Here is a 19,615-nt window from a genome sequence, read left to right as displayed (position 1 = left end):
ACCAGAAACTACCTCTGACACATTTCAGACCGCCTTTTGGTGTGAAGTGGTTTCCGTATAATCGACTCCGATGCAATCAAATCTTGACGCGGGTCCTCAGCGTATTTCCTTCCGTACAGCTTTATTGGAGCCTAACGTTCGGCAAGAAGTGGGCTCCCGATATTCTTGTCCACCGTCCGATGCAGCTCATCAATCTCCGCCGTCCATCGTTTCAACTTGCATTCGAGCCAGTATTGAAAAAAACATTGCGTGGAGTAAAATCAATTTCAGTTTGACCGGCGTAAAAACATTTAATGCATAGTTATTGTGGTTCGTAAATTTTTGGTAGAACATTAAATTTTAATTACACCGGAGGTATGGGCATATGCAAGTTACGTGTTGTATCCTTTTTTGTATGGCATATACATTAAAAAAATGTTAAGCCTTTTTTTGTTTTTGTGTTGACCATTGTAAAATGAAGCGGCAGTGAAAAACAAAATATACACAATAGATAATGTGTTGACCATTTTTTTTGTATAATGCTAAGGCGAATATTGCACAACAATTCATAGGAGAAGAAGCAGGGGAGATTTTCTTTTGAAAATTAATTTTTGTATGTGTGAATGCACAACAGCGTGAAACAAAAACCCAGGTTGAAATGTAATTTTTGCTGCTTGCCCAAACGAAGGGAAGAAAGAAGAATCGTATAGTGTGAGTAAAGATTTTTTTTGTGAATGTAATGTAAAAATTTTACTGCATATGTAAAATTATTTTTACAGTAGTATATGTAAAATGTTTTTCACAGCAGTGAATGTAAAATGAGAATTTTACCCAGCAGTGTAAAATCTCAGAAAGAGACAGAGTTTTATCTTTGTTGGTTGAATGTATTTTTGGTAAATCCCTCTGAGTGAAAGAGGATGAAGTTGTATCAGGCATTATATTTTAATGAATACAAAATCTTTTATGGGTGTGTAATACTCTGTTCTCAAAGAAATTTTTTTAAGCTTCCCTGTGCAAAAGATCCTGTGGCAGTGAAACAGAGCATTGTCTCTGTGTGTGTTCAGTTTGTTTGTTTTTGGGATTATACTAGAAAAATCCCCAACAGTGGTATCAGAGCGGGCTCAGGCTCTTTGAAGGTGTTCAAGAAGCTGAAGAAAGGAGTTCTTTTGCTGCAACAGCTTCTCCAGCAGAGTGAAGACTCAGTCAACAAAAGAATCCAGGTATTCCTCAAAGCTTTCTTTGTGTTACTGCTGAAGAAACAGTCAGTCTTTTAAAATACACAGTCAAGAAATTGAAGCATAGTTGAGGATGCAAGGAATGGCTAGCACCAGCACTAGTATGGGTATGTTTAATACCCATCTCCCATAGTTTAATGGGAAAACTATGACTATTGGGCCATAACCATGAAAGCCTTGTTTATCTCTCAAGATTTATGGGAATTAGTTGAATATGGGTTTGAAGAACCAACAGATGAAAATCAATTTAACAACCTCACTCAGGAAGAGAGATCTGTTGAAGAGCAATAGGAAGAAGGATGCAAAAGCCATTGTATTGTTGTATCAAGCAGTGGACGAGAGTGTGTTTCCAAGGATAGCAGCAGCTAAGACATCCAATGAAGCATGGCAAACCCTCAAAACAGCCTATCAAGGCATGGAGAAAGTGAAGACAGCAAAACTACAATTGCTGAGGAGATATTTTGAGAATCTGAGCATGAAGGAGTCAGACAATATTGACTCATTCTTCACACATGTGATTGGTCTGGTCACACAGATGAGGACTCATGGATAAACCCTTGAAGAAAGGAGGATTATGGAGAAACTTTTGGGGGTCCTACCCTCAAAGTTTGATGTGATTATCACCACCATAGAAGAGAAAAAGGATCTCTCAAACTTTTCAGTTGATGAGCTTCATGCATCACTGATAACACATGAGCAGAGGTTGAGTAGAAATGAAAACTCACCTCTAGAGCAAGCCTTTAAGACCCAGATGTCCTTTGGAAGAGGAAGAGGTCAAGGCAGAGGAAACAAGAGAGGAAGAGGCAGAAGTCAAAACAGAGGTGGAAGGAACAGCCCAGCAAATGCTCAAGGAAGAGGCAGCAATCCAAATCAGAACCAAGGCCAAGGCAGCAGCCAACAAAGAGGACAACATCATGCTCAAGGACAAAGGTATGAAAAATCCAATGTCCAATGTTATTACTGTAAAAAATATGGGCATTATGCCAGTGAATGTAAGAAAAAGCAGCATGATATAAGTAATAGACCAAATGCAAATGTCACTAGAGAAAACATCAGCCAAGATAATGTGTTGTTAGCTTGTAACATGGCTGAAACAAACAGTGAGGACATATGGTTTTTAGACTTAGGTTGCAGCAACCATATGACAGGAAACATAGCCCTCTTTTATACCCTAGATAAAAATGTGAAATCAGAAGTCACACTAGGAACTGATAGCAAAATTTCTGTTATGGGAAAAGGAGAGGTAAAAATATTTACAAAGAAGGGTGAAAAGAAAACCATAGCAGATGTCTACTATGTCCCTGGAATGAGATGTAACCTCTTGAGTATTGGACAGCTTGTTCAAAAAGGTTACAATGTCTTCTTTGAAAATGATGTATGTACCATCATGGATATAACACCCAACAAAAGATGCATTGCTGAAGTGAAGATGACAAGGAACAGGATGTTCCCTCTTAGAATAAGGGCAGATTTGAAAAACAAAGAAGTAATTGCAGCAGTCACCCAAGAGGCTTTCCAAAGCATGCCAAAGGATGAAAATTGGTTGTGGCACTTGAGATTTGGACATCTCAACTTTGGAGGTCTTAACTTGTTGAGTAGGGAAGGAATGGTAAGAGGATTACCATTGATAGAGAAACCGGACAACCTTTGTGAAGGTTGCATATTGGGTAAACAACATAGAGAAAGTTTTCCATCAGGGAAGAGCATAAGGGAAAAGGCATGATCCGGATTTAAGCAGGAACGCAATGGATTACATAGATAACCATAAACATAGAGATGCGATAACCATAAAAACAGAGATAACCATAAACATAGATATGCAACAAGAATAATACTTTACTTCATTAATGTAGAATACTGAAATATGCTTACAAACAGTAATGGAAATAACCCAGCTAGGGCGGTGGTAGCTTATCTCTGAGAAGAGATGTGGTGGCTACATGCCTCTGAACTGTCTTACAATGAGGCTCGAAGGCCTATTTATTTTTGAGAAATAGTGGAAAAACCCTTAACATCCCAAAACCTAACCCTAGAAGATGAAACGCCAAACTATGGGCCCCGTTTGGGGTAAGTTGGTACATCAACTTCCTGGGGTGGTAACTTTGGCATACGATCTCCGTTTGACGCATACAATAGCTCGTTAGAAAGATCTATCCGAGCACTACCATTGTTGGAACGGGCAACATCAGTCCATCCCATGGACCCATGTTGCCCCTGGATTCCCCAAAAAATGTCGTTTAGGGCCTCAAAACGGCTCCGGAAGTTCAGGACCCGAAAAACTGCTAAAAATAGTAAGTTGTGCTACAATTAAGGAAACTGAAAATGATGAGAAGAACAATGGTGGGGGTCCAGGTGGGCTTGGCAGGTGGCCACCAAGATCCTCCTGGTTCATTCCTCCCCCCTTAGGAAGCAATGGTCCCCATTGTGTTGAGTTCCTCCATGAGATGAGGAAACTTTTGCTGAACTTGGTCCCTGGTGAACCACTTGCCCTAGTGAAGGAATTGGCCTGCTTTGACAACTCGATATAGTTGGATATTCTGTTGGCGAGTGTTCTTGATCTGTGTGTCCATGATCCGATCAGTTGCAGCCTGTTCCATGCAATCTGGGTTTAATTCTGTGGGTGTGAGCTGCTCTGCAATGTCGGATGTGTCTAAAAATGGTGGAAAGTATGGCCGAAGGCGATCCACATTGAACACTAGGTGTAGGCCAAGGAATGGGGGAATGCTGAGCTCAAATGAATTGTCCCCCATAGCCTTAGTAATGGTGTAAGGACCATATCGGAGTGGTCTCAGTTTCCGATAGGCTCCAGTAAGGCGTTCCTTTTGCAGATGCAACCAAACTTTGTCGCCCACCTGAAACTTGTGTGGCACCCGGTGTTGATCATGTCGCTGCTTGTACTTGGCATTTGATTTCTCCAGAATGTCATGGACCTGCTGGCGAATATGTTGGATGTGCTCAATGAAGCTGGTTGCCTTATCTGTTTCGGACTGGACATGAGCTGAAGCTGTGTGAGTAGCTGCAAGTGGCAGGGCCACATAAATGGGGCATAGTGGTTGGAATCCCAAGCCCACCTGAAAAGGGCTGTGGCCAGTCAAGCTGTGAAGAGCTCGGTTGTAGTTGTGCTGAACATAGGGGAGGCTCTCATCCCATGTGCGTGGATGCTTTGAGTTGTACATGCACAGAATGTGTACAATCATTCGATTGACAACCTCGATCTGGCCATCAGTTTGAGGATGGAAGGCTGTGGACTTAGTGAGTTTGGTGTCCAGCATTGACCAGAGACTGGACCAAAATGTACTGAGGAACCGACTGTCCCGATCTGAGATGATAGATTGTGGGATCCCAAAGTGCACCCACACTCGTTCAAAGAAGAGTTTAGCAGTGGCTTCTGCTGTGATATTCTTCTTGCAGGCTGCCATAATGGCCATCTTCGAGAACCTATCGACGACCACAAAAACACAATCATTTCCATGCTTGGTGGAAGGAAGCCCTGACATGTAATCCATGGAGATGGATTCCCAAGGTCGACTAGGGGTAGGCAACGGGGTATAGAGGCCTTGCTTCTTGATGGTTGGTTTGGCAATGGCACAGGCAGTACATGATCTGATGTACTTCCCGACATCCTGTCGAAGATTTGGCCAATAGAAATACTTTTGTAGTACTGCCACTGTTTTCTCAACCCCAAAATGTCCAGCAGCCCGACTGTAGTGTGCTTCCCAAATCATCTTAGCACGCTCGCTTGAAGGAACACAAAGATGACCCAGGTGGCATAATAGTGCACCTTGGAGGTGACAATTTGGAACCTGCTGACCCCCCAAGAGTGTCTGGTATGTGTGGCCAAATTCTCGGTCACTTTTGTAGAGAAGTGGCCAATCAGACGTCTCGTGCCCACAAGAGTTGAGCACAGTGGTTAACGCCATGATTGGTGGTCGACTGAGGCAATCTGCAACATGATTGGTGCTGCCCTTCTTGTACTTGATGTTCATATGGAACTGTTGCAGATATGTAGACCACTTCTGATGGCGATCATTCTGCAATTTCCCTTGGGTCTGTATCAACTACAGGGGTCGGTGGTCTGTGTGGATGACTGTTTCCTTCCCCAAAATGTAATGCTTCCATTGTCGGCAGGCCTGCACAATGGAGTACATCTCTTTATCATAGGTTGGATACTTCTGGACTGTGTCTGAAAGTGTTTCACTGTGATATGCCACTGGATGCCCGTGTTGAGTAAGGACTGCCCCAATAGCATAGTCAGAGGCATCCGTCTCGACCTAAAATGGTTGTTGTAAATCTGGTAACGTGAGCACTGGTGCCGTGCAAAGGCGATCTTTCAATTCTATGAATGCCTTCTGTTGAGATTCAGACCAAAAGAATTTCGCTTTCGCTCCTCCATTGGTGACTTGACTCAAGGGCCAAGCGATATGAGAGAACCCCAACACGAACCTACGATAGAAGTTGGCAAGGCCTAGAAAGCTGCGGAGCTCTGTCAGAGTGGTCGGGGCTGGCCAATCCCGAATGACTTGGATCTTGGCCGGATCCACATGCACCCCCTATTCATCAATAATGTATCCCAGATACTGAACCTGGGTCATGCCAAAAGTGCATTTCTCCAAATTGGCACACATCTTGTGTTGTCGCAGTGTTTGAAGAACCTGTCGGATGTGGTGGATGTGCTCTTCCCAACTCTGGCTGAAGATCAGAATGTCATCCAAGTATACCACTACAAATGAGTTGGTGAATGGCCACAAGATGTCATCCATTAGCCTCATGAAGGTTGCAGGAGCATTCGTCAATCCGAAAGGCATGACCAACCATTCGAAGAGACCCTCCTTGGCTTTGAAGGCAGTCTTCCACACATCAGAGGGTTCGATCGGTACCTGGTGATATCCTGACTTCAGATCGATCTTGCTGAAGTACTTTGCCCCCTTTAGTTGGTCCAAGAGGTCATCAATCCGTGGGATCGGGTACCTATTACGAACAGTGATCTTGTTCAACGCCCGATAGTCAATACAGAGTCTCCAAGTCCCATCCTTCTTCTGTACGAACATGATCGGGCACCCACAAGGCGATGAGCTCGGACGGATGTGACCTTTCTGCAGCAACTCCTGAATCTGCCTCTTGATTTCATCGTTCTCTAGAACCGAACGCCGATAAGTTGGTCCATTGGGTGGCGGCGCACCTGGGGTTAGATCGATGGAGTGCTTGACCTGACAGTGCAGAGGAACCCTTGCGGGGGAGGTGAAGATGTCCTCGTACTCCTTCATGACCTTATCCATTTGTAGTTGCCGTGTGGAGGGGTCCTATCTGGAGGTCGTGGCCACCAGCTTCTTCTTTCCTTGAGGGCGTATCATCAGGAAAACAAACTTCCCAGTCTTGGAAATGAGCTTACTACATTGTTTTGCAGTAATCAAGGAGATGGCGGTAGGCGGTGCTACCTCTGGTATCCTGTACAACGTATTCCCCAATGTAACAATAACAGCCCATGGCCTTGATTCATACACAGCATGTCGCTTCCACAAGTATGGTTGTCCTAATAATACATCACAAACTTCAAGGGGAGTGATGTCACACAATACCTCATCTGTGAAGGGCTTGATGTTGTATGGAAGGCGACATTGTCGGCTCACACGAAGATCCCATCCTTGGTGAAGCCACCCGATGGTGTATGGTTGTGGGTGTGCTGTGGTCGGTAAGCCCAACCGCTTCACGACCTCCACCGAAATGAGGTTCTTTTGGCTCCCGCTATCGACAATGAACTGTAGTGGGGAGCCCTTTACCCACATCTGGGAGTGGAAGAGATGCTCCTCCTCCTCTGGATCTTCGGGTTCACGTTTCTGGATCTTGGCGGTAGCAACAGTGGCATTGGGATCTGCGTCAATGATCTGCTTCCCTTTTTCATTCCCCTTGTCGAGTTCTGACTCCGAGTCGGAATAGGTATCTGATTCTGGACCCTTTAGCTCAGCCACCAGTGACTGCTTGGCCCGACACTCACTGGTGTTGTGAGTGGAGCTCTTATGGAATTCACACCATTTTCCCGTGTCCTTTTTCGTCTTCGCGGTGCCGTTCTTTGTCTGCAGCTTTGGCGGGTTGTCTTGGGCTGCTCCGCCTTGGATTTGCCCTTTGTTCTGCATTTTAGGGGCACCTTTCCCTTGCTTCGGAGTCGCAGATCCAAAGTCTTGCTTCTTTTGTTTAAACTTCTGCTCGACCTTAACGGCATATCGATATGCTGTGCCAAGCGAGGGGATGTTCAGGAATTGTATTTCTTCCTGAATGTACTTGTGCAGGCAGCCGCGGTATTTGAGTATCAGATGTTGCTCCGTATCCTTGATACCCAACTTTGTGCGAAGGTTATGGAAGAGATTGGTGAACTCCGACACGTCTTGGTCCCTTCCCTGCCGCAGCGTGGTCCATTTTATGTATTCATCCTCATAGCTTCCGACAGGGTAGTACTGCTCCTTGATGGCATCACAGAATGAATCCCAAGTGGGTGCAGCTGAAAATAGTGAGCCGGTAGTTTCATCCTTCTGCTCGCAGTAGGTTTCCCACTGGTCCTTGACGTGGGGGGCTTCTTTGAGAAGAGCGAAAACAATCTTTTCTCGACTTGAGAATTCATGAACAGAAAAATACCCTTCTAGCATATTTAACCATTTATCTACTGCATCTGCGTCTATTTTACCCTCGAAGATGGGGATTTCAAAATTAACTTGTACCTTCAAGGGTGTGGCATTTCCAGAGCAGCTGCTAGAAGCTGAAGCGTCGCTTCTAGGTAGCCGCTGAAGGATCTGGGCAAAACTGTTCATCATCGCGTTCCGTTGTCGCTCGAGGGCTTCTTCGAGCAATATTTTGATAGGATCTCCTTCCCCCTCGTCTTTCTTCTCATCTACCATGGGAGGCCGTCGGGATTTGCGAGGCTGGTCTTATAAAGGTTCGACCAGTTCAAGCCCTAACTCCTTATATCCCGACCTCGTTGGGGACATGCAAAGAAAAACAGAGAAAAAGCAGACCGCTCTGATACCACTGATCCGGATTTAAGTAGGAACGCAATGGATTACATAGATAACCATAAACATAGAGATGCGATAACCATAAAAACAAAGATAACCATAAACATAGATATGCAGCGAGAATAATACTTTACTTCATTAATGTAGAATACTGAAATATGCTTACAAACAGTAATGGAAATAACCCAGCTAGGGCGGTGGTAGATTATCTCTGAGAATAGATGTGGTGGCTACATGCCTCTGAACTGTCTTACAATGAGGCTTGAAGGCCTATTTATTATTGAGAAATAGTGGAAAAACCCTTAACATTCCAAAACCTAACCCTAGAAGAGGAAATGCCAAACTATGGGCCCCGTTTGGGGTAAGTTGGTACATCAACTTCCCAGGGTCGTAACTTTGGCATACGATCTCCGTTTGACGCATACAATAGCTCGTTATAAAGATCTATCCGAGCACTACCATTGTTGGAATGGGCAACATCGGTCCATTCCATGGACCCATGTTGCCCTTGGATTCCCCAAAAAACGTCGTTTAGGGCCTCAAAACGGCTCCGGAAGTTCAGGACCCAAAAAACTGCTAAAAATAGTAAGTTGTGCAAAAATTAAGGAAACTGAAAATGCTGAGAAGAACAATGGTGGGGGTCCAGGTGGTCTTGGCAGGTGGCCACCAAGATCCACCTGGATCAAGGCACCCTTAGAGATTGTCCACTCAGACTTATGTGGACCGATGCAAGCTCCATCATTAGCAGGCAGCCAATATTTCCTAACATTCATTGATGACTTTACTAGAAAAGCTTGGGTATATTTCCTTAAAAACAAAAGTGAAGTGTTTGAAAAATTTCGAAATTTCAAAGCACTTGTGGAAAACCAAAGCGGGCTGCATATTAAAGTTTTGATAACTAATAGAGGAGGTGAGTATATCTCCAAGGAATTCCTACGATTCTGTAGAGAAAATGGAATTCATAAATAGTTTACAGCTAGGTACACCCCACAACAAAATGGAGTTGCTGAAAGGAAGAACAGGACCATCATGGATATGGCGAGGAGCATATTGAAGGCAAAGCATTTGCCAAATGATTATTGGGCTGAAGCTGTAAATTGTGCAGTGTATATTTTGAACAGGTGTCCTACAAAAGCAGTGTTGAACAAAGTGCCGGAAGAAGCATGGAGTGGGAGAAAGTAAGGTGTGACCCACTTGAAAGTTTTTGGATGTGTGGCCTATGCACACATTCCAGATCAACTAAGGAAGAAGTTGGACAACAAAGGGGAGAAATGTATTTTCATTGGATACAGTGAGGAATCCAAAGCTTACAGGTTGTATATCCCATCTACCAAGAAGTTTTTTGTCAGCAGAGATGTTCAATTCATTGAGGAGGAAGCTTGGGATGGAAGCATAGAGAAAACAGTGAATGTTAAAAACTTTTTGTCTCATGATGAAGATGATGAGGAGATGGCTGAAATGCATCCCCAAACAGTAGCGCCAACACAAGGACAGCAAGGGACACCATTGAGGATAAATGAAAGTACTTCTTCAAGCACACCACAAGGAGGAAATTCAAGTGCATCTTCAAGCACTTGCACACCAAATGAAAGAGGTAAGAAGTTTAGAAATCTAACTGACATTTATGATGAAGGAATGAATTGCTTGTTTGCTTTGTATTCTCATGTTCATGACCCTATTCATTTCGAAGATGCAATTAAAGATAGGAAGTGGATAGAAGCTATGGATGAGGAGATCAACGCCATAGAAAGAAACAAAACATGGGATTTGGTTGAGCTACCAAAAGGTAAAGATGTCATTGGAGTTAAATAAGTCTACAAGACCAAGAGCAATGCTGAAGGAAAGATAGAAAGGCACAAGGCAAGACTGGTTGTCAAAGGGTACAAGCAGTAGTATGGGAGAGACTATGAGGAGACTTTCGCACCGGTTGCAAGAATGGAAACCGTGAGAGCAGTGCTGTCCATAGCAGCTCAAAACAAATGGAAAGTTTACCAAATGGACATGAAGTCAGCATTCCTAAATGGATTGTTAATGGAAGAGGTTTACATTGAACAACCTCTAGGTTATGAGAAGAAAGGTGAAGAGCACAAAGTGTGCAAATTGAAGAAAGTTATTTATGGGCTGAAGCAAGCGCCAAGAGCATTGTACAGCAGGATAGATTCCTATCTATTGGATAATGAATTCGACAAGTGTGAAGGAGAACCCACCGTCTACATCAAAGAAAAGGGTGGTAAAATTTCGATTGTTGTCTTATATGTTGATGATGTTATTTTCATAGGTAATGATGATCAGCTCATTGAGAATTTTAAATCAGTCATGAAAGAGGAATTTGAAATGACTGACATGGGTTTCTTGAGATATTTCTTAGGAATAGAAGTAGATCAAAATGAAAATGGAATTTTTATTTCACAGGCAAAATATGTAAATGAAGTGTTGGGCAGATTTAATATGCAAGAATGCAAGGCAGCAATCACTCCCACAGTGATGGGATTAAAACTCAGCAAAGAGGACAGCAGCAAGGATTTTGATCCTAGTTTGTACAAGAGCATAGTTGGCAGCCTAATGTATTTAACAGCAACTAGGCCTGACATAATGTTTGTTGTTAGTTTAATTTCCAGATTCATGGAGAGGCCAAAGGAGGCACATTGGCAGGCAGCAAAAAGAATTTTGAGGTATGTCAAAGGTACCAAAATGTTTGGAATTTTATATACTGTCTCAGAACATTCAGATTTAATTGGATACACTAATAGTGATTGGGCTGGAAGTGTAGATGATCGGAAAAGCACTTTGGGTTATGTTTTTCACATGCGTTCAAGAGCCATTTCATGGTCTTCTAAGAAGCAGTCCATTGTAGCATTGTCTACAGCAGAGGCTGAATATGTGGCAGCTACAGCAGCAGCATGTCAAGCAGTTTGGATGAGAAGAATGTTGAGGAGCTTAGGCCAAGAGCAGGCAAAAGCAACAGTGATTTTTTGTGACAATAGCTCAGCTATTGCATTATCAAAGAATTCAGTGTTTCATAAGAGAACGAAACACATTGACACAAGGTTTCACTACATCAGAGAATTGGTGAACAATGGAGAAATTGTTTTAGAACATTGCAGGACTCAGGAACAGGTAGCAGACATTTTGACAAAGCCATTGGATCAGAAAAGCTTTGAATTTTTGAGAAAGTGTCTGGGTATGACCGAATGCCCAGCAGTTGAAATTAAAGGGGAGTGTTGAAAACGTAATTTCAACTGCATGCGTACAATGCCCAAAACTGCCGCAGTGAAACCAGAAACTACCTCTGACACATTTCAGACCGCTTTTTGGTGTGAAGTGGTTTCCGTATAATCGACTCCGATGCAATCAAATCTTGACGCGCGTCCTCAGCATATTTCCTTCCGTACAGCTTTATCGAAGCCTAACGTTCGGCAAGAAGTGGGCTCCCGATATTCTTGTCCACCGTCCGATGCAGCTCATCGATCTCCGCCGTCCATCGTTTCAACCTGCATTCGAGCCAGTATTAAAAAAAACCATTGCGTGGAGTAAAATCAATTTTAGTTTGACCGCCGTAAAAACATTTAATGCATAGTTATTGTGGTTCGTAAATTTTTTGGTAGAACATTAAATTTTAATTACACTGGAGGTATGGGCATATGCAAGTTACGTGTTGTATCCTTTTTTGTATGGCATATACATTAAAAAAATGTTAAGCCTTTTTTTTGTTTTTGTGTTGACCATTGTAAAATGAAGCGACAGTGAAAAACAAAATATACACAATAGATAATGTGTTGACCATTTTTTTTGTATAATGCAAAGGCGAATATTGCACAGCAGTGCATAGGAGAAGAAGCAGCGGAGATTTTCTTCTTAAAATTAATTTTTGTATGTGTGAATGCACAGCAGTGTGAAACAAAAACCCAGGTTGAAATGTAATTTTTGCTGCTTGCCCAAACGAAGGGAAGAATGAAGAATCGTATGGTGTGAGTAAGGATTTTTTTTTTGTGAATGTAATGTAAAAATTTTACTGCATATGTAAAATTATTTTTACAGTAGTATATGTAAAATGTTTTTCACAACAGTGAACGTAAAATGAGAATTTTGCCCAACAGTGTAAAATCTCAGAAAGAGACAGAGTTTTATTTTTGTTGGTTGAATGTATTTTTGGTAAATCCCTCTGAGTGAAAGAGGATGAAGTTTGTATCAGGCATTATATTTTAATGAATACAAAATCTTTTATGGGTGTGTAATACTCTGTTCTCAAAGAAATTTTTTTAAGCTTCTCTGTGCAAAAGATCCTGTGGCAGTGAAATAGAGCATTGTCTCTGTGTGTGTTCAGTTTGTTTGTTTTTGGGATTTTACCAGAAAAATCACCAACAATAACTTCAAAATAAAATTGGAGGAAGGAGGTTTTGGGACGGTGTACAAAGGCGTGCTTCCCGATGGTGAGGTGATAGCTGTAAAGAAACTGGAAGGGCTATCCCAAGGCCATGATCAGCTCTGGGCAGAAGTGAGTATGATTGGGAGAGTCCATCACATGAATCTTGTTCGTATGTTTGGCTTCTGTGCAGAAAGAAAACACAGGTTGCTCGTTTATGAGTACGTTGAAAATGGGTCTCTGGACATGTATTTGTTCAGAGAAAGCAATGATAGAGTTTTGGGCTGGAAAGAAAGATTTGGGATTGCAGTAGGCATGAGAAAGGGTTTAGCCTACCTCCACCAAGAATGTTTGGAATGGATTCTACACTGTGACATCAAGCCCGAAAACATACTTCTGGACAAGAAATTTTGTCCAAAAGTTTTTTACTTTGGTTTACCAAAGTTGGTAGACAGAGATTGAGCATTCTCCTTCTCCACAATTAAAGGTAAGCGGGGTTACTTAGCACCGGAGTGGGCGATGAATCTGCCCATCATGGCCAAGATGGATGTTTATAGCTTCAGCATTGTTTTGTTAGAGATAGTGACTGGAAGAAGTTCGTTATTCAATTCAACAGTCCAAAATTGCGGACATTTGGTGCAGCGGGTGTCCGCAGTGATGAGGAAAGGGAGAGGGATTACAGAAGTGGTGGATCCCAAATTGAATGGAAATTTTGATTTGGAAGAGGTGGAGAGAGTCTTGAAAACAACACTGCTCTGCGTTCAGTATGAAAAGGATGTGAGACTTCCATGAGCGAGGCCGTCGAACTACTTTCTAAACCAGATCTCCAGATTTCTTTACCACAACAAATTTCATGTTGCCTTGCGACTCGACGGATTTCTCTTCCACAGCAGAGCGTGACTCGATGGATTTCTCTTCCACAGCAGAGGGTGCGTCCTCGTTTTCAGCTGTACCGAGTTAACAATGTAGCAACCAGAGGATTCCTCTTTACTCTCATGCATGCATATATCATGCATGCATATATCACAATAAATTTCATGTTGCCTTGCGACTCGACGGATTTCTCTTCCATAGCAGAGGGTGCGTCCTCGTCTTCCGTTGTACCGAGTTAACAGCGTGGCAACAAGAGGATTCCTCTTTACTCTTATGCATGCATATATCCATTCCATTATTGTTGAAAGGTAATGAAAGCATATATCCATCATTAGAAGAATGTAATTAAAGAAAATAAAACTAATTTGCTTTCATTATTTTCATCACTGTATCTAGAGTCATAATCCTTCAATGGATGTAATAGAATTAATGATGTAACAGGATGAAGAATTTGATTTTCATGGCTGTCCATCTATCTGTTTGGTTTATTTCATAAATAATATACTTTTTATAAAATATCTCGCTTTCTTTGAGAGAGGAGAGAAAGAATTTGTAAGTTTCAAGCTGGTAGTAGTTTGTAATTAGAAATGAGGATTTTATTTTTGCAATTTTCAATGCATTTCCCCTTTTCATTAATGGCTTCTTGAGGATTCACATTTTATCACTTTTCTAACTAGTGTCTCTTCTAAGGAGGAAGGCCCCCTTCTTTAGTCAAGTATTGTTTATATCTATAATTTAATTGTAGTTAAAATTTCTATTTCTATTTATTTAGGTATGTATTTTATTTTTGGTATGGTTGCAATTCTAATAAATTACTAATTTTTACAACTTATATCTTTATTCCTGTCTTTGTTAAGAAATTACAACATCATGTGAGTTAGGGTTTTTGTTGTAACTCTGATATAACTTTAACAATCCTATATTTCCATAATCTTAAAAATTATGCTTTCTTAAATAATTTGGATTAGTTAATGTATACATTTGGTTTTTGGTTTCAATTTTTTTCAAGAAAGTGAGTTAATGAGATTTTTATTAAATGTATTTTTATTGCACATGCAATTACATATAACTTACAACAATCAAGGTCATTCTTCATACTTACAAAGTTATTTTTGGATGTTGGTGCGATTTATTTTTCTTACAAGTTGATTTACTTTTCTCCAAAATTGGCTTGAAAGATTGAAGGTGTATTGCTAGATGACTTGAAAAGACATCTATTTTGAACTGTGACAATCATTTAGTTATTACAACTTCAAGAAACATACACGATTGTACTAGCATATATTGTGCATGACAATTTGCAAGCTCCCTTACAAACCATGTCTCAACAACTAAATGAATAGTCTTTTGGTTGTCTCTCTAAGCTAGCATTTCAAAGGTAATTAAAAGACACAAATAAAAAGAATCCCTGTTGTGACATTCCATGTTTTTCCATCTCATCTCCTCTAATAACAAGGATCATACTATATCATTGAAAATTAAGCATTAGTGATGCAAGAGCATCCAGCTAAGGGAGGTCATGGCTGGAGTGTTTGTCTTTACAAATAGAATGAGTTTCAATTAGTTCTTTTTGTTTTATTTTCATTTAAATTTCCAGTGATGGCATTTAGGACCTTATGTTAAGTTTGAGGTCGTCTCAGCCCACTATTTGTTTTTATTTACATTCTTTTTATTTTTGTTTAAAAGCTACTTTTTTTAATACAATTAAGAAAGAACAGTTATCAATTATCAAGGAATAACTAAATGTAATTACTGATAGTTCAATAACTATATAGTGATCTATACAAAAAAGAAGGAAACAACTACTGTCAAGATTATCATAAGATTGAATAGAAACCAGCATGAAATCATTTCGAGAAAAAAAAAAAAAGTTTGAATCCATATATTGTAGCCTCAGTATTTTCTTTCTAACTTAACAAAGATCATTTAACCATTTTATAACCGAGACATAGAATGAATAACTAACACAGGAGCAAAAAGAGTACACAGACAAGTTCAGCAGAACAATGGAGTGAACTTGCAGAAGAATCAAGTAAATCATTGTTGAAGGAATAAATGAATAGTTACAGGTAGCAATAGAACTCATATCATTCTCTTTTGCTATTTAATTAACAAAAAGAAACCATTGTTCATATATATCAATATCGAATAGTTACAGTCCACTATATAGTCAACAAATACAGACAAGCCATGAAAACAGAGTTCCTCTAGTAACAATGCCAAAATATAACCACGAGGTCACCATATGACCGATATAATTACAATTCATAAGTTAAATAGCCAGAGGCATAAATACACAGGCTAAGACACAGTGAGGCCAAAGCCAAACCCCCAACAGTAGACTCAGAGAGGACTGCCAACAGAGAACGCTTCGGACAGATAGATAGAGGCAAAACAAGGAGCAACCCTACCCGATACAAGTGCAGGTGTCAAGGCACGAGACCAGCGAATCGAGAGCTCAGTCGCATACCTACATGGCCAACAAACAGGGTCATTAGAAACCAGTAAACAGAGCCACAAAAACAAATAACTGAAAGCAGAGGCAAGGGTTTAAGGAGAGACTTACCGAAGGAGCCAAGCCCATGCAAATGAGGAAGGAAGTTGTGGACCAAGGTCACAGTCGCAGAGTGGCCACTACTCACAAGGAAAAAGAACAGTCGGTCACAAAAGAAAATGAGGTAGGAATGAAAAGCAAAGAAGGAGAACCCACCTCTGGTGGAATGTCAAATGAGAGCCAAGAGCCGAGCCACCCTACAACCATGACCTACAGAAAAAAACCAAATTTACAGTCAAACATCGAGGCAGACATCTGAAAACCAATAGCATAATCGAAACCAGAGAACAAAGAGGACCCAAGACCATAACCAGAGCCAAATAAACAGAAACCCACAACTCAGACCAGGGGTCTCAAAACTTCATAATAGGGTGCAAAACAAAGGACATTTCCGAGTGTGTAAACGAAACCATGAGGAGAAGCGACCCGAGACAAAGTGGAAACACTCACATCAACGGCACAACAGAAGACCGGAGCAATAGTGGAATGAGCTGAGCTAGGGTTTCTTGGGTATAGTAAGAGGTGGGAGGAGTGAGCCCCAAGACCAAGACACTTGTCCTCAAATCAATCAAACCATAGTACTGCACCATAAAATCATCCAACCACAAAGTAATCAACAATTAATTATAATCTGTAGGTGTTCAGGGTTGGTCCCATCAATTAACACCTATGGAAACAACCAAACAATCCCACGAGTCTAAGAAAGAAAAAAACAAATCAATACACTTATCTTCATATGAAATCTTAATATCAATATATAATAGTTGAATTACCACAATATGGAAGGAATTTATATGCTTTATTGCTGAGCTTGCATTCTTCATCCTAAGGTTATATGGGATTTTCCATTGCAAAATTTTTTCACCAAGGAATTCAACTGGAATAAAGTCCCTAACTTGTTCCATAATGGCTTTTTTTTAGCTTCTCCTTAAACGTTCACTAATACTGAATTCGAGAGGCATAATTTTATCGTGTACTTTATCTTTCTATCCAACTTGGTCCAATATTGTGTCGACATCCATGCTAGTACACTACCTAAATCCATAAAAACAACTAATCTTTGTCCAGCAACAGATCTTCAATTTTGAGTTTTCATAGATTAAAAATCAACCCATTGAATTTCTCAATCTCTATCTTTGAACTACTCTCATTTCATTTTACCACAATAATTAGTTACATAGATCTCCCATTGTAACAGGGTCTACCACAAACCCAAGTAAGACCGGTTAGCCACAAAAGTGTCCCCTTGAAGCCAAACTGCTCTGACATGAAATGTAGTGTTTAATCATATATAATTAATTGTTTCAAACAAATGATGAATAAAATAGAAAACAAAATGGCACATACACACATTCACATTGAGATCTGACCCTAGAAAACTAAAAGTATTCTTCAATGTATTCATCTTTATAGTATTACAATACAATATCTATATCATGTGACATATGTAAACTACCAATCCATTTATTCTATATTAAAATATAACCATAGTACCTTAATTAAGACTACAACACCATGGAAAAAACCACCTTGCACCACAAAATTGCTCAAGGTGAAAACCGTTTGCTGAAAATTTGTAAACAATAATGCAAAAACCATCAAATATTTGGAAAAAATTACAAAAGTTGATATTTATGAGTCAGTGATAGGAAACCACACATTTGTTCCAATTGTGCAAATAGTAATTACAAGATCCACATGTCTATTTCTTCAACATCCACATAGTTTGTTTGCGTAATGCATATACGCAAATGTGATAAACAAAGATCCAACTAAAGGCACTTATGTGTTGGAAGACGTCTTTGATAAATGATTGAATGAAATTTGGACATAAAGAGTAGTCCTACAAATAATAAAGGTAGGATAAATAACATTGGAGTCATCAATATGTGGTGTGGATTTTATTGAAGCCTTAAGTCAAATTCCACTAAATTTGAGACGTTGTTGTTACCTACATAAAACCACAAAAATAGTTAGACTAGAGATAAAAAAAATAAAACATAAATAATGTTTCACATATTCTTAAATGGATAAGTAAATCAACAATTGACAAAAACAAGAAACAAGCTGGATTAAGGGAAGCAATGACTCTATCTTCCAAATCGTTGAAGAAATTTTGTCTATTAAGAGACACAATGGAGGATATGAGGGTTATGAAGCTCTTTTCTAGTCTCTAATGGAAGGTTGTCCTTCCATTCCATTTGAAATATCTCTCTCCCAAAAGGGCTGAACAACTTGATGATGGATGCTCAAAGGTTACAAGGAAAATGCTATCAATATTTGAGAAATTGTGATGAAAAAAATAAAATTGATTTTGGGAACATGACCTTACACTCTTTCTCTTCATGAAATCACTATCTTAAGGGTCCTATTTGTAACTTTTTCCTAGATCATCATCATGGTTGTTGATTCATTGAATGAGTTTGGATGCCATTTTGTGAGGATCATGCTTGGAGGACATGAGGAGTACTTTGGGGGAGCCAAGTCATCTCTCTCAAGTCTGTGGGAGGTGGAGGGTAGCCATGCAATCTTAGTACTTTAATTATGATATGATATTAATCTTTCCTTGTGCAATTATTTGATAGAAGGTTACTTTTTGCATATATGCATAGCTACTGAAGGCTTACGAACACGGATCTGTGTAAATCTAGACGGATCATTTTGCATGGGTTAGTAAAACTGAATTTAAATTGTTTAGTCAATTATTTTTAGGTTGCTTATTAGAAAGGTTGCATAACCATTGTTCTACTTAATTAATGATGTGTTCCATTGATAACCTATGTGGTTGCATGAGAAATTTTTAGGAAATAACACCCTCGTACACCCTTACACACACACACACACACACACACTCTCTCTCTCTCTCTCTCTCTCTCTCACACACACACACACTCACACACATAATGACCGCCTATATCTCTATCCCTCTAGTTCGTTATCCAATTTAGCGGTCCAAAATTATGGACATTTGGTGCAGTGGGTTTCTGCAATGATGAGGAAAGGGAGAGGGATTGAGGAAATGGTGGATCCCAAATTGCATGGAAATTTTGATTCAGAAGAGGTGGAGAGATTCTTGAAAACAACAATTCTCTTCATTGAGTATGAAAAGGATGTGAGACCTTCCATGAGCGAGGCCTTCGAAATACTTTCTAAACCAGATTCCTTTGCCACAATAAATTTCATGTTTCCTTTCGACTTGACGGATTTCTCTTCCGCAGCAAAGGGAGATTCCTATTCCTTGTCTTCCACAGTACAGAGTTAACATCGTGCCAACTAGAGGATTCCTCTTTACTCACATGCATGCATATATCCATTATTGTTGTAATGTAATGAAAGCATATATCCATCATTATTACAATGTAATTAAAGAAAATGAAACTAATTTGTTTTCATTATTTTCATTATTGTATCTAAAATCATAATCCTTTCATGGATGCAATAGGATTAAAATCATAACCCTTTAATGGATGTAATAAGATTAATGATGTAACAAGATGAAGAATTTGATTTTCATGGCGGTCCATCTATCTTTTTGGTTTATTTAAGAAAAAATATTTCTTTAATAAAGTATCTCACTTTATTTGACAGAGGAGAGAGAGAATCTGTA

The 19,615-nt window shown here is 40.1% G+C and overlaps 1 pseudogene; it reads left to right on the top strand.

Annotated features, from left to right (window-relative positions):
- Positions 1–70: 70 nt before the first annotated feature.
- LOC149186451 (G-type lectin S-receptor-like serine/threonine-protein kinase At2g19130) lies at positions 71–13,373 on the top strand (annotated as a pseudogene).
- Positions 13,374–19,615: the final 6,242 nt, after the last annotated feature.

Source organism: Pinus tabuliformis, chromosome 3_1 (assembly GCF_031772625.1).
Source record: "Pinus tabuliformis cultivar Carrire ecotype Pingquan chromosome 3_1, CPIR1, whole genome shotgun sequence".
Taxonomy (NCBI): Eukaryota; Viridiplantae; Streptophyta; class Pinopsida; order Pinales; family Pinaceae; genus Pinus; species Pinus tabuliformis.
This window is presented reverse-complemented; position numbering and strand designations above follow the sequence as displayed.